The sequence below is a fragment of the Salmo salar genome, chromosome 12, assembly GCF_965601325.2.
Source record: "Salmo salar chromosome 12, fSalSal1, whole genome shotgun sequence".
NCBI classification, from domain to species: Eukaryota; Metazoa; Chordata; class Actinopteri; order Salmoniformes; family Salmonidae; genus Salmo; species Salmo salar.
In genome coordinates, this window is record NC_138302.1 from 64,145,558 (window position 1) to 64,156,071 (window position 10,514).

Below are 10,514 nucleotides of genomic sequence, written 5' to 3' on the forward strand. Positions count from 1 at the left end.
CTCCCTACCTTCAAGCTCAAACCCTATACCCAAACAAGAGCTTTGCCACCTCTGGTCTCTTGGCCCAGTCCAAGCTCCCGCTCAGCCCAGTCCAAGCTCTTCTCTGTCCTGGCATGCGCTGACCAACTTGCAAGTGTCTTCACTGACATTTTCGACCTGTCCCTGACCGAGTCTTTAATAGCAAAATCTGGACCCCTACAAATCAGCCGTGCTAGACAATCTGAACCCTCTCTTTCTAAAATGATCTGCCAAAATTCAAAGGGGGAGTTTTCTTGGTGACTATGGTCCCAGCTGCCTTGAGATCATTGACAAGATCCTCCCGTGTAGTTCTGGGCTGATTCCTCACCATTCTCATGATCATTGCAACCCCACGAGGTGATATCTTGCATGGAGCTCCAGGCTGAGGGAGATTGACAGTTCTTTTGTGTTTCTTCCATTTGCGAATAATCGCGCCAAATGTTGTCACCTTCTCACCAAGCTGCTTGGCGATGGTCTTGTAGCCCATTCCAGCCTTGTGTAGGTCTACAATCTTGTCCCTGACATCCTTGGAGAGCTCTTTGGTCTCGGCCATGGTGGAGAGTTTGGAATCTGATTGATTGATTGCTTCTGTGGACATGTGTCTTTTTTACAGGTAACAAGCTGCGGTTAGGAGCACTCCTTTTAAGAGTGTGCTTCTAATCTCAGCTCGTTACCTGTATAAAAGACACCTGGGAGGGGGAAATCTTTCTGATTGAGAGGGGGTCAAATACTTATTTCCCTCATTAAAAGAGAAGAGCATGGTGGCTCAGTTGGTAGAGCATGGTGTGGGCAACGCCAGGGTTGTGGGTTCGATTCCCACGGGGGGCCAGTACAAAAAGAAAAATGCATGGAATGAAATGTATGCATTCACTACTGTAAGTCACTCTGGATAAGAGTGTCTGTTAAATGCAAATCATTTTTTGACATGCGTTTTTCTGAATATTTTTGTTGTTATTCTGTCTCTCACTGTTCAAATAAACCTACCATTAAAATTATAGACTGATCCTTTCTTTATCAGTGGGCAAACATACAAAATCAGCAGGGGATCAAATACTTTTTTCCCCCACTGTATATATGTCGAACTGCTTTGCTTTATCTTGGCCATGTCGCAGTTGTAAATGAGAACTTGTTCTCAACTAGCCTACCTGGCTAAATAAAGGTGAAATAATTTTTTTATAAAAAAAACAACATGTTTCAAGCTGACCAGCATGGTCCCTGTGCCCAAGAACATCAAGGTAACCTCCCTAAATGACTACCGACCCGTAGCACTCACATCTGTAGTCATGAAGTGCTTTGAAAGGCTGGTCATGGCTCTCATCAACACCATTATCCCATTATCCCAGAAACCCTAGACCCACTCCAATTTGCATAACGCCCCAACAGATCCACAGATGATGCAATCTATATTGCTCTCATTACATCACATTTACATTTAAGTCATTTAGCAGACGCTCTTATCCAGAGCGACTTACAAATTGGTGGATTCACCTTATGATATCCAGTGGAACAACCACTTTACAATAGTGCATCTAAATCTTTTAGGGGGGGGGGGGGGGGGTAGAAGGATTACTTTATCCTATCCTAGGTATTCCTTAAAGAGGTGGGGTTTCAGGTGTCTCCGGAAGGTGGTGATTGACTCCGCTGTCCTGGCGTCGTGAGGGAGCTTGTTCCACCATTGGGGTGCCAGAGCAGCGAACAGTTTTGACTGGGCTGAGCGGGAACTGTGCTTCCTCAGAGGTAGGGAGGCGAGCAGGCCAGAGGTGGATGAACGCAGTGCCCTTGTTTGGGTGTAGGGCCTGATCAGAGCCTGAAGGTACGGAGGTGCCGTTCCCCTCACAGCTCCGTAGGCAAGCACCATGGTCTTGTAGCGGATGCGAGCTTCAACAGGAAGCCAGTGGAGAGAGCGGCGGAGCGGGGTGACGTGAGAGAACTTGGGAAGGTTGAACACCAGACGGGCTGCGGCGTTCTGGATGAGTTGTAGGGGTTTAATGGCACAGGCAGGGAGCCCAGCCAACAGCGAGTTGCAGTAATCCAGACGGGAGATGACAAGTGCCTCTCCACACTGCCCTTTCCCACCTGGACAAAAGGAACACCTACGTGAGAATGCTACTGACTACAGCTCAGCGTTCAACACCATAGTGCCCTCAAAACTCATCACTAAGCTAAGGACCCTTGGTACTAAACACCTCCCTCTGTAACTGGATTCTGGACTTCCTGACGGCCCACCCCAGGTGGTAAGGGTAGGTAACAACACATCTGCCACGTTTATCCTCAACACGGGGGCCCCCTCAGGGGTGCGTGCTCAGTCCCCTCCTGTACTCCCTGTTCATCCATGACTGCATGGCCAAGCATGACTCCAACATCATCATTAAGTTTCCCGACGACACAACAGTGGTAGGCCTGATCACCGACAACGATGAGACAGCCTATAGGGAGGAGGTCAGAGACCTGGTAGTGTGGTGCCAGGATAACAAACTCTCCCTCAACGTAATCAAGACAGAGGAGATGATCGTGGACTACAGGAAAAGGAGGGCCAAACACCCCCCCATTCTTATCTACGGGGCTGTAGTGGAGCAGGTTGAGAGCTTCAAGTTCCTTGGTGTCCACATCACCAACAAACTCTCCTGATCCAAACACACAAAGACAGTTGTGAAGAGGGCACGACAACACCTATTCCCCCTCAGGACACTGAAAAGACTTGGCATGGGTCCTCAGATCCTCAAAAAGTTATACTGCTGTACCATCGAGAGCATCCTGACTGGTTGCATCACTTCCTGGTATGGCAACTGCTCGGCCTCCGACCGCAAGGCACTACAGAGGGTAGTGTGTACGGCCCAGTACATCACTGGGGCTATTTGCTTTGACCCCCCCCCCCCGTACCTGTACCCCCTGTATATACAGAGGAAGTCGGAAGTTTACATACACATAGGTTGGAGTATTTAAAACAAATTTTTCAATCACTCCACAAATTTCTTGTTAAAAACTATAGGACATCTACTTTGTGCATGACACAAGTAATTTTTCCAACAATTGTTTACAGACAGATTATTTCACTTATAATTCACTGTATCACAATTCCAGTGGGTCAGAAGTTTACATACACGAAGTTGACTGTGCCTTTAAACAGCTTGGAAAATTCCAGAAAATTATCGCATGGCTTTAGAAGCTTCTGATAGGCTAATTGACATCATTTGAGTCAATTGGAGGTGAACCTATGGATGTATTTCAAGGCCTACCTTCAAACTCAGTGCCTCTTTGCTTGACATCATGGGAAAATCAAAAGAAATCAGCCAAGACCTCAGAAAAAAATGGTACACCTCCACAAGTCTGGTTTATCCTTGGGAGCAATTTCCAAATGCCCGAAGGTACCACGTTCATCTGTACAAACAATAGTGCGCAAGTATAAACACCATGGGACCCCGCAGCCGTCATACCGCTCAGGAAGGAGATGTGTTCTGTCTCCTAGAGATAAACGTACTTTGGTGCGAAAAACGCAAATCAATCCCAGAATAACAGCAAAGGACCTTGTGAAGATGCTGGAGGAAACAGGTACAAAAGTGTCTATAACCACAGTAAAACGAGTCCTATATCGACCGCTCAGCAAGGAAGAAGCCACTGCTCCAAAACCGCCATAAAAAAGCCTGACTACGGTTTGCAACTTCACATGGGGACAAAGATCGTACTTTTTGGAAAAATGTCCTCTGGTCTGATGAAAAAAAATAGAACTGTTTGGCCATAATGACCATTGTTAGGTTTGGAGGAAAAAGGGGGAGGCTTGCAAGCCGAAGAACACCATCCCAACTGTGAAGCACAGGGGTGGCAGCATCATGTTGTGGGGGTGCTTTGCTGCAGGAGGGACTGGTGAACTTCACAAAATAGATGGCATCATGAGGAAGGGAAAATTCTGTGGATATATTAAAGCAACATCTCAAGACATCAGTCAGGAAGTTAAAGCTTGGTCGCAAATGCGTCTTCCAAATGGACAATGACCCCAAGCATACTTCCAAAGTTGTGGCAAAATGGCTTAAGGACAATAAAGTCAAGGTGTTGGAGTGGCTATCACAAAGCCTTGACCTCAATCCTACAGAAAATTTGTGAGCAAAACTAAAAACGCGTGTGCGTGCAAGGAGGCCTACAAACCTGACTCCGTTACACCAGCTCTGTCAGGAGGAATGGGCCAAAATTCACCCAACTTATTGTGGGAAGCTTGTGGAAGACTACCCGAAACGTTTGACCCAAGTTAAACAATTTAAAGGCAATGCTACTTAATACTAATTGAGTGTATGTAAACTTCTGTCCCGCTAGGAATGTGATGAAAGAAATAAAAAATGAAATAAATCATTCTCTCTACTATTATTCTGACATTTCACATTCTTAAAATAAAGTGGTGATCCTAACTGACCTAAGACAGGGAATTTTTACAAGGATTAAATGTCAGTAATTGTGAAAAACTGAGTTTGAATGTATTTGGCTAAGGTGTATGTAAACTTCCGACTTCAACTGTTGCTTCGTTACTGTTATTTTATTGTTGCTCTTCAATTATATGTTATTTTTCAATTTTCTTATTTCTGAATAATTTGTATTTTTTATCTATTTAATGTTTACTTCAGTTTATTTACTAAATACTTTTTTAACACTTATTTTTTTCTTAGGGGCTTGTAAGTAAGCATTTCACCTTAAGGTCTACACCTGTTGTGTTCGGCGCATGTGACAAACTGATATTTTTTTATTTGTGAGAGGCCGCTATGTGCCCACTGCCCACAAAATGAGGTGGAAACTGAGCTGCACTTCCTAACCTCCTGCCAAATGTATGACCACATTAGAGACACATCTTTCCCTCAGATTACACAGACCCATAAAGAATTAGAAAAAAAACCCAATTTTGATAAACTCCCATATCTACTGGGTGAAATATCACAGTGTGCCATCACAGCAGTAATACTTGGGACCTGTTGCCAAAAAGGGCAACCAGTGAAGAACAAACACCATTGAAAATACAACCCATATTTATGTTTCTTGATTTTCCCGTTACAACACTGTATATAGACATAATATGACATTTGAAATGTCTTTAGTCTTTTGGAAATTCTGTGAGTGTAATGTTCACTGTTTATTTTTATTGTTTATTTCATTTTTGTTTATTATCTACTTCACTTGCTTTGGCAATGTTAACATATGTTTCCCATGCCAATAAAGCCATTAAATGTAATTTAATTAGAGAGAGAGAGAGAGAGAGAGGAGAGAGAGAGAGAGAGAGAGAGAGAGAGAGAGAGAGAGAGAGAGAGAGAGAGGATGGCTCCAAGTATACAGACTACCATATTCACTATAGCTTTTGTTTGTCGTGTTACCTATTTAAGTGTGTGCATGCATGCGTGAGGTGTGTGTGTGTGTGTGTGTGTGTGTTTCGTTTTGTCGAACCTGTCTTTGTATAGACCCGAGGACACTCTTATCAGAGACGGAAAACCATTGAGCTTTGAAACAGAATAAAATAGGCATAAAATAGGCAAATTCCCGTAGAAACATGCCATTTGATGTTAGTGCAGTCGACGGTAGGTGGTGCTGTTTACATAAAACAAAAAGCACCACCTCGTTTAGAATGGCTGGTAGCCTATCTGCGTGGAACTACCACTCCCAGAATGCAATTGCTTGGCTTTGTTGCCGGAAAACGTCCGTTCAGGATGAACACACATGAACTTCAAAGGTACAGTGCAACTACAGCGACAAAGGTGCTGTTTTGAAGACAGTAATGCAGCCGTTCTGGTATAAGAGAGCTGCGCATTATCATTGTTATGCCTACTTTAAAATAACTCGGAATTTTGTATGTGGATATTGAATGTAATAGCCGCTAACGTTGAGGGCTAACTGAGTTAGCATTGCCATTAATAAGCTAAATACCATTGCTTTCTTTGTCTGCAGGGACGGAAAGGGAGTTGTGGAGAAGAACGAACCAGAGGAGAACAACATTTGTTCACTCACACTGGGTCAGGTGGTCAATGTTGTACGGTTCCACTGTAGCCTCCCGTTTTCTGCACGTGGAGTTGGAGCTGAACGTTCACCTTCGCCAGCTGTCGTTAAGTGAGCCCGTGCGCTACAATCCACTGGAGTATGCCTGAGAACTGCACGGCTGCTTCGTTTAGACATTGGGGAATGTGAGGCCCTCCTGTGCACCCTCTGACATAGCACTGTGCCAAGCCGTGGCTGCCCTGGGCGTCACCATGGGGATTGGGTTTGGCAGAGCAGCGAGCACAGCAAGCCCTTTCGGCTGCGGCATGGAGGTACGAGTGACGGGCAGCATGCACCCCTTTGCTGGGAGGCGGTGTCCAAGGCCAAGCTGGAGGAACAAGGCATCCTATCCCTACTGAGCACATAACCTCTAGCCAAGCAGCCTCCATGAACAATGCAGTTTGCTGGCCTGGGGGTAGGAGTTGCCTTAGATCAGCATCTAGGGGCAATGTTTGTTGGGATCACTATCCTCCACTGTACCTTAAGACTTGGACACACTCACATTGTGTTTACAAATTGTTCAATGACTCATCACTCTGCTGTAACATTGCTGTCAGATGGTGTTGTCCTGCCTCTCTGCTCTCCCAGGCCCTCTCACACAGCAGTTCCCGGTTGAGCAGCTTTTCCCCCAGAGCTCTCATGTTTATAGGCCATGTGGAGGCATACTGCATCACAATGACTCTCCTCCGATCCTGTTATATCCATTACTCCATTACAGAGAAGATAAATGATGTCTGTATTTACCTCACTGTGGTTTGTACTGCCTCGCAGCATGTAGACAGCTGCCCTGTCTCTGACCACTGACCTTTGTGAGGACATTCTGTAGCATATTACCTTGAAGCAATTACACCCAGATCTGGCTAAGAAATACCTCACTACATATTCCAGGTAAACGTAGTTTGTCAGTCACACCTCCTAATGAGTTTTCTATTCCCTCAGCCAGTCTCAAACAGCAGAGCTTGTTACCAATAATGACCCGCTATTATGAAGAGCCATGACTTTATGTTGCCTTCATGATGTAGCCCAGTGGGGCGGGACCCATGCCCCTCCCCAAAAAATTGAAAAAATATGCAGGGGTGTTCCCCAATGAGGAATGGGGGCCCGAGTGAAAACGTTTGGGAACCACTGATATAGCCTGAAGCTAATGACATCTTACTCTCAATTTAAACCAGGGTCCTACTTGTGGTCATTATGGTAGTTGTTCTTGTTTCCCACTTGGTCTCAGCAGTGGTTTGCAAAATGGGAGTGAATGTAGACTAGTTTCAGTTTCTTTGTGGCCTTTGTAACAGCATTGCAATACCAATGTTTCTCCTTTGTCCAATTTAGTACATGTTCAAGCCAACGATTGACCTTTGCTGATGCTGTATGTATGGGAATGCCCTGTCCTTACCTTTGTTACATCTTGGAAGGACTTCTGCAGTCTCTTCCTCTTTTGGCATCCTACCATTACTACTAAGAAAGTTCTGACTGTCAATGTCCTACTGTATACCCACACTAGTGCATAGTACGTATAAAGCCCTCTCTGTAACGTACGCCCCATTAGGTCATGTATGAATAAGAATAAGCCCTTGTTGATGACGTAAAGGGCACTCAAATGTTCTTGCACCATGTTGTTATACCACTCAGGTTAAGCTTAAAATGGAGGTTAAGCTTGTAATGGAAAAGGGGCTCAAGTGTACAGTCCTCCTTGCAGGTTCCTCTCCAATGATGCTTCCTCCCTTACACACCATTCTGAACAACTCAGACAAAATGCCACATAGCGGGTGATCAAGTGTGTGTGTGTGAACCTAAATCAGGTGGTCCCTTAATAAGAATGATATTTTTCTATATGCATGGGATTCATCTTATACTATGGGGTTGTGATGTACTTTAGTTTGTACTTGAAGTTAGTGTTTTGTTCTAAAGATATTTGTCTTGTCCTTGTTTTTTTATAGATGTACATTTCTCATTGCCTTGAGTTTTCTCTGGCATTGTTATAATGAATGTTTTTGTACATGAACTAATTTCCACTATGTTGCATTTATTTTGTAAGGCAATAAATGGACTTTATACTGCATTCTCATTATTAGATTTTTTGATCAGCCAGTTATTTGTATTATACGCTATGGCTTAGTGAGTCACTACACAGTAGTGCTGTGTAACAACATGCTAATAGAATGTTGTAACTAAATTGCACTGTCATAAGCAACTTAGTGTAAAGGACTTCCATGAATACTCTCTGTTCCCTCTTTTGACTCCAATCACAATGTCTCCCAGTCACCAGGAGTCTGTGCTGTGATGTTGTTTGTCTTGATCCTGGATAATGAATACAACATACACACCAGCGGCAGCCCTCTCCACTGCAGGGTGCATGTGTGTGAGAGAGAGGAAAGGGGCTGCCATCTTAACTGACTTTGTCAGGAGGACGTGTCTGTCTGGGGAGGGCTTGGTGAGGTGGGACTGGGTGTCTGTAAAATGGCCATTATTTCTCTCTCACACACAAACTCTATCTCTCTCACTCTCTTACTTCAAAGCACCTGCAGTGACACATTCAAAGTCACATGTGTTGAAATGCAGGCACCCTATCTGATCTCTGGTCTCTGCCGTGACACGTGGCCATGTATGTGTGCATTCTCACATCCTCCCCCACGCTCACTCATACACACACTTTCATATAATACAATCACAAAAACGCACACAAGCGCCCTTGCATTTTTTATCTCTCTCATACACACAGTAAACACACACTGGCACAACACCACAGGGCTGAGAGGGCACAACACCACAGGGCTGAGAGAGCACAGCTGCGGCTCCCTAATGACTCCCATCCCGCTCTGTTTCGTGCCGCATTATTAATTAGCTCAATGAGCCTTGGCAGTGGGACGCGGATCTGTGGATTAAAGTCCCGCACTACAACACACACAAACACACACTCACTCCACAGTAAGCACCCCCCTGTGTGCTGTGGTATGGGCCCTGGCTGTGGGTTTGGGTGAAGTTCAGCTGCTGTGCTGTGGAGAGAAAACGGCCTGGCAAGATGGTGGCTGACAATAGAGGGGTTTGTTTTATGCCGCAGTATTCCATACATCTGTTTTGACACACAAATGTTGCTCATACAGGTAACTGCCACAGTAATGGAAACACTTGCATAAATGAGGGTTACAAAGTATATTGAAAACAGGTGCTTCCACACAGGTGTGATTACTGAGTTAATTAAGCAGTTAACATCCCATCATGCTTTGGTTCATGTACAAAAACGCTGGTCAGGCCATTATTTAGGCTACCATGGCTATGCCCCCATAGGATGACAATGCCCCATCCACAGGGCACGAGTGGTCACTGAATGGTTTGATGAGCATGAAAATGAAAATGATGTAAGCCATGGCCATCTCAGTCACCAGATCTCAACCCAACAGAACACTTATGGGAGATTCTGGAGCGGCGCCTGAGACGCTGTTTTCCATCAACAAAACACCAAATGATGGAATTTCTCATGGAAGAATGGTGTCGCATCCCTCCGATAGAGTTCCCGGCACTTGTAGAACTTATGCCAAGGTGTATTGAAGCTGTTCTGGTTCGTGGTGGCCCAACGCCCTATTAAGATACTTTGTTGGTGTTTCCTTTATTTTGGCAGTTACCTATAGACAAGACACACATAGGTACATTCAGCATTATGGTAAATGAGGGAAGAAAATAGCTCCTCAAATATGGTCCAGTCTAATGCTTTAATCGATGCGGTTGTTTCTCAAGTGCGTCATTTGCCATTTCAAGACTGATCCCTTCAACAAAATGTGTTTGACTTGGTATTTGTAGCTTGCTTGTTGCTTTTCAAACAAGACAGTCCACTTGACTCATGATGTATTGGTGTTTGTATGTGCCCACATGACAAAATACTATAGTATACTATGGTATAAATACTGCCGTACTCACTGTAGTGTTGATGCGGACTTTACTGTAGTATTCACTGTAGTATTTACTGATATCTATAGTATAAATACTGTAGTAAAAGATAAACTGTAGTATATATTATAGTTATTAGTATTCTTGTGGATTCTAGTATACTGTAGTATTAACAGTAGTGTTTTTGCAGACTGTAGTATACAGTAGTATTTACTGTAGTGTTTTTGCAGACTGTAATAGAGAGGTGAGAAGGAGGAGCTCCAGAAGTAACTTAGCCATTCATTGTAGTCATTGCGCTCAGTAGAGTTGCAATTTTCTCCCGTTTTCTCATGTCAATTAACTCGTTTCATTCCTGGATTACTCATTATATGAATAAAGTCTGATTTAATCAACAAATACGATAGTCAGTTTAAAAAAGGTTAAGGTTACAAGACTGTGTACATCTCTGTCTGTGTTGGAAAAATCACTACATATTCCATCGAGCCAAGTTGGGAGAGGCTGCCCGTAGTCACAGTTTCAAGACCAGTCAGAAACGTCTAGCTAACCCTGTGCCAGTGATGCTGGTGGATCTCAAAACTGAACTTGGGTTCGCGTTAAGTAGCACTGAGGAAGTT

General features: G+C 44.2%; 1 long non-coding RNA gene across 1 annotated transcript; it reads left to right on the forward strand.

Moving 5' to 3' along the window:
• The first annotated feature begins 5,638 nt into the window (after positions 1–5,638).
• On the forward strand, positions 5,639–8,077 carry LOC106565460 (uncharacterized). Its single transcript, XR_001319671.3, has 2 exons — positions 5,639–5,719; positions 5,935–8,077. It is a non-coding gene; the product is annotated as an uncharacterized LOC106565460 (long non-coding RNA).
• The last annotated feature ends 2,437 nt before the right edge of the window (positions 8,078–10,514 follow it).